The sequence below is a fragment of the Rosa chinensis genome, chromosome 6, assembly GCF_002994745.2.
Source record: "Rosa chinensis cultivar Old Blush chromosome 6, RchiOBHm-V2, whole genome shotgun sequence".
Classification (NCBI taxonomy): Eukaryota; Viridiplantae; Streptophyta; class Magnoliopsida; order Rosales; family Rosaceae; genus Rosa; species Rosa chinensis.
The window spans coordinates 21,227,582-21,242,095 of record NC_037093.1 but is presented as its reverse complement, the minus strand read 5'-3'; the positions used below and the strand labels follow the sequence as shown (position 1 = coordinate 21,242,095).

The following is a 14,514-nucleotide window of genomic DNA, read 5'->3' as shown; positions in this document are numbered from 1 at the left end:
AACCACACCAGACCAAAAATTATCACTCACATCTGTTTGGAGGATAATCTCATCATTTTCCTCTGGTTGTTGTAGAGGAGGGAGGTTTTTGCAGAGATTTTTTATCTGCTTCACAATTTTTTCATCATCTTCTGTGAAGTTCCATTTTCTTTTGGAACTTGTCTTAGGAGATAACATTGCCGTTAACCCTGAGATTTTGGGAATGAAATCTCTCCCATAATTTATGACACCGAGGAATCTCTCTAGACTCTTAGCATCAGGAATTCTATCTGGGAATTTCTAGATTTTCTCAAGAATATGAGGTTGGAGTTTTATGACTCCATTCTTGATGTTTATTCCTAGGAATCGACTTCATCGAGGATAAAGAAGATTTTCATTTCTCCTAGGATAATTCCATGCTGAACTATCAGCTTTACGACCTTGTAGAGGTGTTTCATATGTTCTTCTCTGTTTTTGGAGAAGACAAGAATATCATCTATGTAGACGACGCAGAACTCCGCAACATGTTTGAAGATGTTGTCCATCTTTCTTTGGAAGATTGAGGGAGCTTGCTTCAGACCAAAAGGCATTACTAACCATTCGTAATGTCCTTGTGGCGTTCCGAATGCAGTGAGAGGTACACTCTCAGGATGCAACTTGACTTGCCAAAAACCCTACTTTGCATCGAATTTTGAAAAGACTTTAGCTCCTCGGAGCTGGTTGATCAATACTCTTACTTGAGCAATTTGATAACCGTCTTTGACAGTCTTCTTGTTGACATCTCGGTAGTCAATCACCATTCTAGCTTTTCCTCTTAGATTTTCTGCATGATTTCTCACATAGAATGCTGGAGCATGATGAGGGCTAGTGGAAGGTTGAATCAATCTCTTGTTCAGGAGATCTTCAATGTCTTTTCTAAATTCTTTTTGATCTTCCTCTTTATACTGAGGCATTCATATCATGTAATCTTAATTCACAGACCACTGGGTCTTTTTCCCAAAACTTCTGAGGATCTACGTCGATATTCTGCTCGAGTAGTTTCTTGATTTTTTCAACAGTGGGAATTTTTTGAGACTCAAGCTTATTCTGGAAGTGCTTGAGGTTATGCTCATGGATGAAACTAGCTTCTTCATCTTCACTAGTTTCTTCTTCTTCTTCTTCAGAGGATTCTTCAACAAGTAATTCTTCTTGTTGCTTGATTTGGAGTATAGGTTGAAATTTGGGTTTGTAGGGGGTAAGATCACCACTATTCTGTTGCGATCTCTGATGCTGAGTAGTAAAACCAGGACCTACTACACTTTTTGCCTGTGTAAGTCGGTCTACCCAGAACACCCGTCCTCCTTTTCTGAAGCATATCGCTTCTTCATCCAGAATGAATCTCTGTTGAAGAATAAAATCATTTCCTAACAGGAAATCAGAACCTTGGCCCTCAGATTGCTAAACATTCTGGATGATAAATGTTCCTCCACCAATGGTGATATGAACATTCTTTGCTACTTTATTCGTGGTGAGATGGCTTCCATCAAAAGTAACACCAGTAGCTGTTCTTTTCTTATCTTCTTTCTAGAGTTCTTCTGGGATTGCAAATCTTTTTGCAACAGTAAATCCTGATCCATTATCTACAAAAGCATGTAGATGATATTTTTTGTGATCAGGGAATTTGAGCCCAATCTCTATGTAGTTGCTGTATCTACTAGTAGAGACGACTTTCGATTGTTGAAGCTCTTTTTCTTGAGCTTGTTCCTTTGGAATGAACGGTTTACATTCTTCTGGAACAATTTCTGGTGGTTCAACCAGTTCAAAATCTTTTTCCTCGATTTTTTCTTCATTGATGATTTCTTCCTTTATTTTTGAGGAAGATGGTTCCATGATTTCTTGGAACAAAGTTTCTACTTCTTTCGCCTTTTGCTCAGCGAAATATTCTTCATATTCTTGTTCAACCAACTGGCTGACAAGACCGTTCTTGGTTTTTCTTCTTGCTTCAGCTATGAAGCATTCTTTTTGATAAGTCTTCTTAGACTCTTCACAAAACATAGGGAGACCATTCTTTTCGTGACATAGGCAGTAGTCACAAACAAATGTACCAGGGTTCACCTGATAAGAAGACATTAAAGATTCTGTCTTACTTTCTTCCCAATTTTTGATTCTCAAAACATTCATTTGTCTGGATTCGAAGTACTCTATTTCAGAATCTATCTCAGACTCAGATGAAGTTTCTTCTTCAGACCAGGCAAAATAAACTGACCTATCGTCTTCTTCATCATCAGAATAGACTATTTCGTAGCCTTTCATGTTTGCTACTTCTACTATTTGCTCATATTCTTCAAAGAGAGCTTTAGTAGATCTTTTACCTCTTTCCGGGCATTCCTTCGCATAGTGTCCTTCAGTTTTACATAACCAACATCTGCAAGCTTTCTTGCTAGGTTGTTTATGCTGAGGAGTATTCTTCTTTTTCTTGAAGAATTTCTTTTTAGGATCTTCATCCTGCTGTTTCTTGTAATTGGAACTTCTCTTGAATTTCCAATCTCTTTTTTTGATTACTCTTTTTGAATTTTTTAGAGTTTTTTTCTTTTTTCTTTCTGTGGAATTTGGATTCATGACATCCCCAGTTTGTGGGCATATCCAGTATTCCATAGCAGAAATTTTCAACTCCTTTGAGTTGTTTCTTGGCCATCTTAGCTCTAAGATTGGCTTTGCATTGCTCTTTCAGTAATTGCCTGATCCTGTCGGCAATTCCTCCAACTGAAAATCTTTCAATTGGTTTTTCAACTATGATTTCTCTCACAGCTGTTCTCCATGGTTCAGGGAGTTTTCTGTGCAACAGATTAACTAGATCAGTATTCTCTAGTTCACCAATTGTACAGTAATATTCTTGAAATTCATTTAAGTATTCTTCGAAATATCTCATGTCACAGATTTTGAGAGCATAGATATTTGATTTTGCCGTTTCTTTGGCTTTTTCACTCAAATTTGAGAGATCTCCACAGAATTGGTCATACAGGGGTACTGTAAAATCATATGAAGATTTTGAATTTTTTATCTCTGGCAGTTTCTTTGAAGGATAGGTAATACTTTTTAGCTCTGGCAGTTTCATAGTACACCTGCAAATCTGGTGCTTCAAATTTGCCAAGGGTAAGTGCAGATGCCATCATCAGGCTATCTACCCATTGGTCAATGGTTTTTCTTTTATCTAGACTTTTGTCTAGATTTAACCAGATGCCATAGTTTGTGATAGGAACTCTAGGCAGATTGTCCTCTAGGACAAATCTTTGGGAATTTCTTTCCCCTTTTTTACCCGTAGGGGCCTTTTGTAATGGGAGTTTTACTTTCCCTTTTTCTCTGCTAATGAAAGTTTTGGAGCTTTCTCCTTCTTCCATTTCAACATCTTGATAAGGAAAGACTTTTCTCGTCTTTCTGATTTGGAAATCTTTTATTTCTTTGATTAGTTTTTCTAATCGTTCAGGTTTTTCGCAATTCTCAGCTTCTTCATAGAGTTCATAGAGCCTCTCAGCTCTGAACATATTGACTGGTCTGTTCAAATCAGCTTCCAATTCTTCTTCAGAAATTGGATCTTCAATAATGGGTTTTGTACCACTGACACTAGCTTCTCTAGTGCTGTAGCTTCTTCTCAGAAGACTGCTGTTTATCCTGAGGTTCTCAGGACAGACATCACTTTTTCTGTGATTGTCGAAGTTGAGGTTGATTTCTCCAGTTTTTCTACTCTCGTAGATTTTTGCTTTTGCTTTTTCCGGTTGCTTTTTTGGACCTGATAATTTCCATTCAAGAGGAAAAGTCACTTCATTCCAAGTAACTTTATGAATCTACTGTGAATGGTTCTTCTGATTGGTGAGGAATCCAGTAGTAAGACCTGGGATATTTGTTATCCTTGTCTTGGGGGCTACTGTAGTACTCATCAATTTATAGTATATTCTATATACTATTGCAAGTTCTTGCATATCTTCTTTCATGGATATGCCATCTGTCTTGACTCTCAATCGTAGACAGTGAGCTGCATCTTTTAAGCTGGTGGTGAAGTTGGGGAAGCAGTTGAAATATGCTACTTGATCGCACAGAGATGCTTCAAGTGTTCCTAACAAACTAGCTTGGAAGTCTGTTAACCTGTTGTCCTGTAGAACACATAGGACTGAACAGTTTATGCCTTCACGAGCAAGCAGATTTATGCCTACTTGGACTGCTCCAATATGCATAAATTGATATTTTTTTGCTTGTGCTCTGGCAACTTCTGAAGGAGTGATCAGTAGAAGATTATTCTCTCCTCCTGCTATAGCGGGGGTTGTGATTTCCAGTAGTTTAAAATAATGGCTATCCATTAGATCAAACTTTCCCCTCTTGTAGATTTGTTTAAAATCTAATTTTGGGATTGAGGAATTTTTTACCTCCTGTTCGATTTCGTTGAATTCGAACTCTTCAGCATTTAGGAGTTGTACTCCTTTCTTTTTCCAAAGATGCTTAACATCTTGATATCTCTTTTCTCTGGGTTTTCATACCGGATACTAGTCTGACTAGTAGATGGTTCCAGAAAAATCATGTTTGGAACAAGATTTGAATCTGGTTTTTCTAATGGTTTGAATCCATTAGCCTTCTTTCTTACTGTAGGCACTTTCTTGTCCATCAGTATATTTTTCATAGAATCCAGCGTTTTTTGCTGTTCATTGATTTTTCTACTGACAACTGTCAGCTTTTCTTCTTCCGTTTTTGGAAGTTCTTTGATATAATCCAATTTGTTTTCCAATATTTCCAATTGGTGGATTATAGCAGGTAATTTTTCTAGATGAGTTTGACATCTAGATATTTCTAGTAACAGTTTTTGATATTTCTCATCAGAAGATTTCAATAGAGAATTTATTTTTTCTAATAACAATTCTGACATTGTCCCCATTAAGGAGGGGTTCTCCTTGAGCTATTTTACAAGCTCTGATTGTAACGTCCCGGACCTAAATTTTACCGTTTACTAGTCATTTGGACGGGAAACAACAATTTCTTTCACTTTTTACTTGTTTAGATACTTTTAGTGGCCCTAAAAGTTGACTTTTCGTTCGGGTCAAAATTTGAGGTAACTTCCTTCATGAAAGTTGTAGAGGACGTTAAACTGAGCGCGTGCATATGTGGTGCGTAAAAATCGGAGTTCGTATGCGAAAGTTATGAGTAAAATACAAAAGTTACTATTTATGGTAAAATTTGATTAAATATGGAAAGTTATCAAGGTAGGTTTCCAAAACCGGAAACCCACCCCTCTTTCTCTCTCCTCTCCCCCGACTCTTCCCCCTTTCCCTTCAGGTTTTCTTCCTCCCTCCGATTCTTCACTTTCCGGCCACCATCCGGCGTGCAACCGGTCACCACTAGGGCGCCTTAACCCGCTCTTGACACCAATGACCTAGGATTTTGGAGTTTTGGCTGTGAAAGTCCGGATCGAAGCAAAGATTGCTCCGACTGCAGTTTTGGGATTTCGCCGATTTCCGGCCACCTCCGGCCACCAGGTTAGCATCGAAGGTTCGGTTTTTGACATGGATCATCTCCCCTAAGGTCTTTCATTTCAATTTGCAGTGTAGAGGTCGAATTAACGATTTGAAATTTCTAGGGTTCTTGGAGTTTTCTGGAAAAATTTCACCGGCCGGTTTCGACTGTTTAAAGGTAAAATTGGGTTGTGTTGTAGTTGAGAAAATCGATCAGTGTGTTGAATAGGTGCTACTGTCGAAATATGGTGGCCATCGGAGGTAGTGGCCGCCGGCGCGTGGGGCCCACGCGCTGCCACTGTTGGCGGCGCGTGGAGGCGTGTGTGGGCAGGGTTTTAATTTCAGTTTTTAGCCCTTAAATTGTATAAATGTTGTGGAGCTTGTATGTGAAGTTTGGTGAATTTTGGAAGAGTTTGGATATGTTTGTGAATTCCCGAAGTTTGGAAGTTTTGGTTGTCGAATTGTGGGAATCCGACCTTCGGGTTTCCTTTGTTCCGATATGGAATACTTTAATCGACGGAGATAGATTAATGGTGAAGTTTGGATTGAATCCGGAAAGAAATGGTGATGTGGGATTTCGTAGGGTTTTGGGATAACTTGTTTATCGAATTATTGTTTACGGAATATAATTGTGTACAGGACGAGGTACCGACCCATCGCTTGACGAGGATCCTTACTCTTGGGTACCATGTTAGCCGCATACTGTGAGTGGACGTTTATTTTCAAAGAATGATGCATGCATTTATTTATTTGTTTCTGAGATAATAATTTGTTTATCGTATTACTTTCCCGAGCATATGGTTATTTTCAGAAATGGTTTTGGATATTTGATTATTTAAAGATTTTATGGCGTGCGGGGTCACGTCATTGGTTTTGCTTATCTTACCTTATTTATTTATTTCCGATGTGATTTCTGGATTTATACTATTTATATTATATTTATACTCGACAATTTGAGATTTTTTTTAGATTTTTTCGAAATGAGATTTCGATGGAGTAAATCTTTATACTTATTTATCTCCTATTTATTTTGAACTTGAGATTATCTTGGCGTGTGGGACACGTCATTGGAAATTCTTGTGCGAGAGTTGGGGAAGCCTTATGTATTTATGGATTTATGTGGTTTTCGGATTTTCTTTTGCCATACTTTGGGTGACTATCATCATTGCTAGCATTGATCTTCCGCCTTTGTGGCGAGGTGATGGGATCACCGAAGCCCTCCGCCTTTGTGGCGCTGGTTACTGTCTCTGTAACAGTAATTCTGAAGCCCAGTATCCTATCGCTACACTTAGTGGCGTAAGGGTATATTACGGGAGTAATGGGAGTACTTTAGCCTGGGAGGCTATCACCTGAGCCTGGGAGGCTCACTTGTATGGCTATCATCTTCCCCTACTCATTATACTATTTTCGACTAGCGGGGCTAGTCCGATTTTCGTTTAACCAGCGGGGCTGGTCTTATTTTTCCTTAAGTATCAGAGTTCCTACCTTTTCTTTTAAATCGTATGTGACTAGCGGGGCTAGTCGGTTTTCATGAGCGGAACTCCTCTTATTTTATTTTTTTGTTAATCATTGCATGCATCGGGAATCTTTAAAGAAATAAATGTGGGAAAGTATAAAATCTCTTTTTGTTTGAAATTATTTATTTTTGTCCACTCACGCTAACGTTTTTTATGTACTTTCCCCTGGGCCCTTCGGTTTCAAATGCCCAGTTCGCAATGTAGCTGTTCGGCTTTAGGAGTTGAGGCTTAGCACCACCGCTGTCATCTATCCCTCGTAGGTTACTTGCTAACCTACTATGTATATCGTTGTTCTTTTGGTTCTAGACTGCTCTGATAACCTTGAGATTTTTGTATTAATATTGTAACCTATGACTTGGTTGTAATTTGAGTTAATTGGATAATTTGATACTCTAAATTGTGGAGTTGTGCGGTTCTGGGAGCAGGGTGGCTCCAGAAGTTTTGGGAGGGTTGTTTAGAAGTGAAATTGAAATTCTACAGGTTTTGGGTTGCCCATTTTTAAGGGAGGTTATGCCGAAATTTTTGGTAAGCCTTCTTTAAAGGTGGGTCCCGCGAGGCCACTTCGGATTCCAGGGTGGAATCCGGGGCGGACCCTGTCACTGATACCAGTGAGGGTGCGGATCTAACCAATGCTCAAATAGTCAAGAGGTTTTTGCTCCTCTTCTAGAACATACAGAAGATTATCTATTTCTTGTTCTATTTTATAGATTCGAGTTTGGAGTCTGTAGATGATATCCCAATAGTTGGGAGATTCTCTATCAAGACTATCTCTATAGGCTTTTAACTTTCTCAATTTTTCTCTTTCTTTTTGCAATTCTTTGCTAGTAATTTTGCAGATAGTAATCAACTCAAGTCTGTCAATAATCGAAATTATGAATAGTAAAATAACTGTTTACCTTCGAGTATAGAGGATGAGTTTATACCTGCAAATGTTTAGACAAACAAATTCAAAAGCATGGGTCCACTATGCTCCGTCAATTTTTATTTTTACCAAAGGAAGAGATAAATATTAAGGAAAGTAAAAGACTCACTAAAGACGAAATGTCATTAAGTGTAAACTTTTGTCCTTAGATGTATAAAACCAAAAGTTGAGGAGTTTTTTGTGTTTTGGACTTCTACTAGGAGGGTCTTTGTAGTTTGTTGTTATTAATATTTATGAGTAGTGACCTAGAGAGAGAGTAATCAGCATGACATTTGAAATGAAGCTCCTTTAGAATTGCCTCAAAGAAACGGATCTGTATCCTCTCCTTAGCTAAATTCTCTTTTTGGCTTCCTTGACTTTTAATATAAGCCGTAAATTAACAATCCAAAGACTATATATAAATAAGCCACATCATCAATTCAATATTAAATGTAGAAGTTGAGCGATTCCAACACTAACGCTGTCTGTTTCATATATTTTTATTATTTTCTTTTCCTTTTTATTTTCCATCCTCAACAATTCAACATCAATAACTTCAGACCGGAAAAAAAAAAATAGCTTCAGGTTGGTCTGGTCTTTCGAATCCGATTGCAGGCTTTGCTGCAAAGAAAATCTGAGTCCGGTTCCGAAAACCCATGTTTTCGCTGCGTCTTTAGTGCCCTTTAAGACACTGAACTAAAATTAGGGCGGTTATCGGTGGTGCCTCCATCATCTGCTTTCCTCCTTTTCTTTTAGCTAGGCAATCTCCCCTCAGTATCAAGTTAATGAATTGAATATGATCATAGTTTGGCCTGGCATTTATACCTGTAACCAGCAAACCCGCATGATACCCGCACGCTAAAAGTTCGCACGAACCCGTCCGTTTATTAATCCATTATTAGAAAGCTCCGCAAATTAACGAGCTGTGCGTGCTAAACCCGTTAGAACCCGTTAACTAAAAAAAAAAAAAAAAAAACCAAAACGTGCAGTAGCCTCTGCCCTTTTCTTTTCCCTCACCCAAAACCCAATTCTCTCTCTCTCACAGAGAGGTTTTGCATTTGTGCTTTTGTTGATGTGTGTGATTGTGTTCTGGATTGTATGAATTTTGTTTTTGGGGGTCTGCGTTTGATTTCTTAAATGATCTTTGGGTTTGATTTCTACTGCTTCGGAATTCTGCTTACTATTGGGGATGAATTGAGGTTTCTGGTTTGGTTTGATTTCAGTGTAGTCTGAGTTTTCAAAACTTTGCTCTCATACACATATACGGTTAAAAAAAGTCCCCACCTTCGGAAGACAATTTCTCTCTTTAGGATGAGAGCGTCTCGCTCTAGGATAGAGCCAACCCTGGTCTTACGTACCTCTTACCCTTTCCACCGCCACTCTCCTCCACCACCAGCTAACAGCCACCACCCCAAATTTAGCCATTTTTACCGTAATCCATCTTTACCGACCATTCCCTATTTTCTATTCTCAGATCCACATCCACTTCAATTTGATCTATCCCTTTCGATCAATATTACACTTTTACACCCATCAATCCTCATCTTTCATGACCTTCCCATCTCCATTGGCGGCTCCACCGTCCCATCACCGTCGGACTTTTCGGCAATTGTTATTGATGCCTGCCCCTCGATCTACTTTCACTGTGCTCGATCCCTCTATTCATTCTCAATTAGGGTACTATCTTGGAACTGTCAGGGCCTTGGGTCCTCCCCGACAGGTCAAGCTTTGAAGAATCTCTGCAGGAAGCAAAATCCTGAGATCATGTTTCTTATGGAGACATGTCAACCAGAGGATACCATCAAGAACTGGAGAATACCTCTGAAATTTTCTGATTACCATTCAGTTGACCCAATTCGTATTGGAGGCGGGTTGGCTCTGTTTTGGAGTGATTCTGTATAGGTCACAGTCCTTGACTCGACTCCCAACTATATAGATACTACTGTGTCTTTCCTTTCTGAAGGTTTTGATTGCAAAATAACATGGATGTATGGAAATCCCCCTGAAAATGAAAAGGTAGCTTTTTGGCGTTTGCTGTACCAGCGTTTTGTGATTCATTCTATTCCCTGGTTACTTGGTTAGTGATAGGGGATTTTAATGAAATTTTAGATTGTTCAGAAAAGTGGGGAGGAGACTGTCCTGCTCAATGGAGATTAAAATTGTTCCATGAGTTTGTGAGTGGAAGACAACTCTGTGATCTTCACTACAATGGGCCAAAATTTACTTGGTTTGCTATTCGCCATGGCCGTGTTTTTATGAAAGAAAGACTTGATCAAGCATTGGGAAACTTGGCCTGGTGCTCTGATCAATCTCGCAACCAAGTTTTTCTTCTACCTAAGATTGGTTCTGACCATAGACCAATCTTACTTGACACTCATCCCAGCGAGTCCAAGGGACCTTCACAATTCCTAATTGAACAATACTGGGCAATTCATGATGAATTTACAGCTCTTATTCAGCAAAATTGGGTGCTGGGATCTGATACGCAAGCAATGTCAGTATGGAAATCAAATCTCTCAAGATGCAGCCGTGCCTTAAAGTCATGAAGTAGAAAAACATTTTCCAACCCCACCACTCAAGTTGCAGAGAAGCTTGTTGAATTGGAAAAGCTTTATGAGTCCAATCAGCCTGACATTCTGCAGCAGATTCAGAATATTACTTCCCAGATCACCAATCTCTGGACCTACGAAGAAATGCACTGGCAGCAGCGTTCCAGGGTAAATTGGCTAAAGTTGGGAGATCAGAACACGAGTTTTTCCCATCACTCAACTCTTCAGAGAAGACAATTTAACAAAGTATTGCGCCTTCAAGATTCAAATGGGGACTGGTTGGAAACTGATAGAGAAATTACCAATCTTTTCTCTGCTTATTTTCAAGAGTTGTGAACAGGAGTTTTTTCCATCACTCAACTCTTCAGAGAAGACAATTTAACAAAGTATTGCGCCTTCAAGATTCAAATGGGGATTGGTTGGAAACTGATAGAGAAATTACCAATCTTTTCTCTGCTTATTTTCAAGAGTTGTTCACTTCGAATGGCCAGCAAGAGTCGGGTGAAGTTCTGGATTTTGTGGATCCAGTTGTCACCACTGAAATGAATGTCAAGCTCACTGAGTTGAATACTCTTCAGGAGGTTAAAGATGCTGTTTTTGATCTAGGTGCAACAAAAGCTCCCGGGCCAGATGGTTTTTCTGTTGTTTTTTTATCAATCTCAATGGGATACTGTAAGAAGTATAATTCATGAGTCAGCCTTACAACATCAATCAACACCCTCTCTGCTCCAGGTTATGAATCAATCTTATCTTGCCCTTATTCCTAAGTTAAGGCACCTGTGACTGCTTCCCAATTCAGACCAATTGCATCGTGTAACTTTTCTTACAAATCTTGACTAAGATTCTTGTAAATCGTCTCAAGACTTTCATGCCATGTCTAATCACTGAGAATCAATCAGCTTTTGTTTATGACAGACAAATCCAAGATAATATTATTGTGGCCCATGAGATATTTCACCTTTTGAAGTTGAGCAAGTCTGGTGACAATTACACATTTGGTTTAAAGTTGGATATGAACAAGGCATACGACTGCATCGAATGAAATTTCCTTCGAGCTGTTCTTCTGAAAATGGGCTTTGCAGATCGGTGGGTGGATCTGGTTATGAATTGTGTTACTTCTTCAACTCTCTCGGTCCTTATAAATGGAAAACCAAGTCCATTTTTCAAACCTTCATGTGGACTTAGACAAGGAGACTCCCTGTCTCCATTCCTATTTCTTTTTGTGAATGATGTGCTGTCAAAAATGATCATCAAATCTTGTCAACAATCTCTGCTGCATCCAGTAACAATTGGTCCCCAAAATTTGGGTATCAGTCATCTCTTTTTTGCAGATGACTCACTATTTTTTTCTCAAGGCTTCTTTGCAAAATTGTGAGATGTTATAAGATTTACTCCATACTTTTTGTATAGCCTCGGGTCAGCTCATAAATGTGGAAAATCGTCCATCTATTTCAGTCCGAATACTCCCTCAGAAATAGGTCATCTGCTCAGTTCAATCATGCAAATCCCAACTGTGACTGATCCGGGGAAATATTTAGGCCTCCCTACATTTTGGCATCGTTCCAAAAAAGCTACTCTTGGTTATATCAAGGATTCTATGACCAAGAAGGTGAAAGGCTGGAAGCAAGCTACTCTTAGTCAGGTCGGTAAGGAAGTTCTGATAAAAGCTATTGCGACAACAATTCCACCTACCCAATGGCTTACTTCAAATTCCTAGTTTCTCTCTGCACCCAACTCAATGGGATTTTAGCAAATTTTTGGTAGGGAAGTCAGGAATCTAAAGGTCTGTACTAGAAATCTTGGGATTTTCTTTGTCTTCCCATAAAAGATGGCGGTATGGGGTTTCAAAACTTGGAGGAATTCAACAACTCTCTCTTAGCAAAACAAGCTTGGAGAATCATTCAAAATCCTACAGCTTTTTGGGTCCGTCTTCTGCAACAACGCTATTATCCGTCTACTTCCTTTCTTACTACCAAAAAAGGTTCTTCTTCGTCTTGGATTTGGTCTAGTTTGCTCATTGGAAGAGATTTGATTGTTCGGGGTTCTCAATGGAATATCGGAAATGGTATTGATGTTAATATTTGTCGAGACCGGTGGATCCCTTCTAACCCTCCATCATGTCTCTTGTTACCTCAGCAATATCATCGCACCTCAGTGGCTTCCCTCATCAATTGGGATACCAACACTTGGAATCTAGTGGACATTGCACCCCATGTATCTCCTGCTTAAGTTCAATTAATTTCTGTCATTCCAATTACTGATAGAAGAATTCATGATTCTCTTATATGGACTCACACCAAAAATGGTGAGTTTTCTGTAAAGTCGAGGTATCACTTCCAACATTTTCAAGTGCATCGAGAATTATTTCAACATCCTTACAGGTCTCACAATATCCCGTCCCTCTTATGGAATTGGATATGGAAGTTGAAGACCATTCCGAGAATTAAGAACTTTCTTTGGCGTGCTTGCCATGGAATTCTTCCAACAAAGGGAACTCTCACTAGAAGACACATTGCCACCTTTGCTGAGTGTCATGATGAGTCAATTGAACACGCCCTCCTAACTTGTCCTTGGATTGTAAGTGCTTGGTTTGCTCATCCTTTCTCTTATAAAGTCCCTCTCCAAACCATTACTTCTTTTGACAGTTGGTTATTCTTTGTGAGTCAATTAGAGAAATCGAGTGACTTTGCTACGCACATATCTTTCTTTCTTTGGCGATGTTGGAAACATAGATGTGATTGTCTATATAAACATATTCCTCCAGACCCTATCAGGATTGCTTTGTCTTCTTATCATGCAGCAAGTGAGTTTATTGTAGCAACCAAGTCTGGGATTCCCATTCCAAGACAATTGCAACATCTTACTCAGTCTCTTCCTTGCCTCTTAAGATGGATTCCACCTCCTATGAATACCATTCGAATAAATACTGATGTATCATGGTTCAAAGACTCTCTTTTATGTGGAATAGCAGTAATTGCTTGTGATTCGAATGGTCTGTTGGTTGCGGGCAGAGCAATAAAGACGATGGCCCCTTCTGCAATGGCTGCAGAAGCTTTGGCTATTAGAGAAGCTATGCATCTTGCCAACACTTTTCCGTTGCAGGATATTTTCAGTTCTTCTGACTCTCAATATATTATCAACTCTCTTAGATAAAATAGCCCTGCTTCGGATTGGACAACAACTAATATTCTCTCTCAAGTCTGGTATCTCCTTTCAACCAGGCATTTTAACTGGTCGTGGACCAATAGAAAGGCAAACAAAGCGGCAGATATTGTTGCTTCGTTAGTCTATAGTGGGAGGTGTCCTCCTAACTGGGTTCAGCACCCTCCTTCTCCCTTAGCTGCAGTTCTTGTTTTTTAATGTTTACCTGGTCCTCCTCACTTGTAGAGGCTGTTGTTTGTGTCTTTCTTTTTGTTGTTTCTCTCAAGGGTTCTTTTTCCCCTTGTGTTTTTTTAATGATATTCCCCTTTGCCAAAAAATAAAATAAAAATACATATACAGCGGTTGTGTGCTTTTGTTTGACTTATAGATTCTTCAATTTCTCGAAACTGTAGGATATATTCTATTGGAGAAATATTTGCAAATAGGTTTGGATGTCTTCATTTGTTTGACAAATAATAAAGGACTTGTGATTGATCCGCGTTGCTTAACCTCTAAGCTAATGGTTCATTGAGCATCTGGTTGTAGGAATAAGATTGCGTATAAGTGACATGAGAATGTGAGATAGACAAATTGGAAATGAACCACGTATGGTACCTGCATAAACACAACTAGAGAAATCAGATTCTTGAAGCTTTCATGACTGGCAATCAAACTTGATTGCTTTTAATTTATGTTTCCAGTGCTTTAATTTATTTTTCTAGTTTATATAGTTCAATACAAAGCTTCTTATACTGACGGTATAATTAATATACCTACATCTCATTCTTTCACTCTCCTTGGATCCTTGCTCATCTTGTGAGCTTGGGGGCTAGTGTTTGGTTATAAGTGCATGATCAATTATATAATTTTGTTTGACATAAGTATGTGCCTTGCTTTTGTTTTTTCAATCTGATATCAAATTATATACATAAATTTAACTGGTTCCAATTGCT

The 14,514-nt window shown here is 38.9% G+C and overlaps 1 pseudogene; it reads left to right on the top strand.

The window, feature by feature from the left end:
* Positions 1-9,097: 9,097 nt before the first annotated feature.
* On the top strand, positions 9,098-13,875 carry LOC121049859 (annotated as a pseudogene).
* The last annotated feature ends 639 nt before the right edge of the window (positions 13,876-14,514 follow it).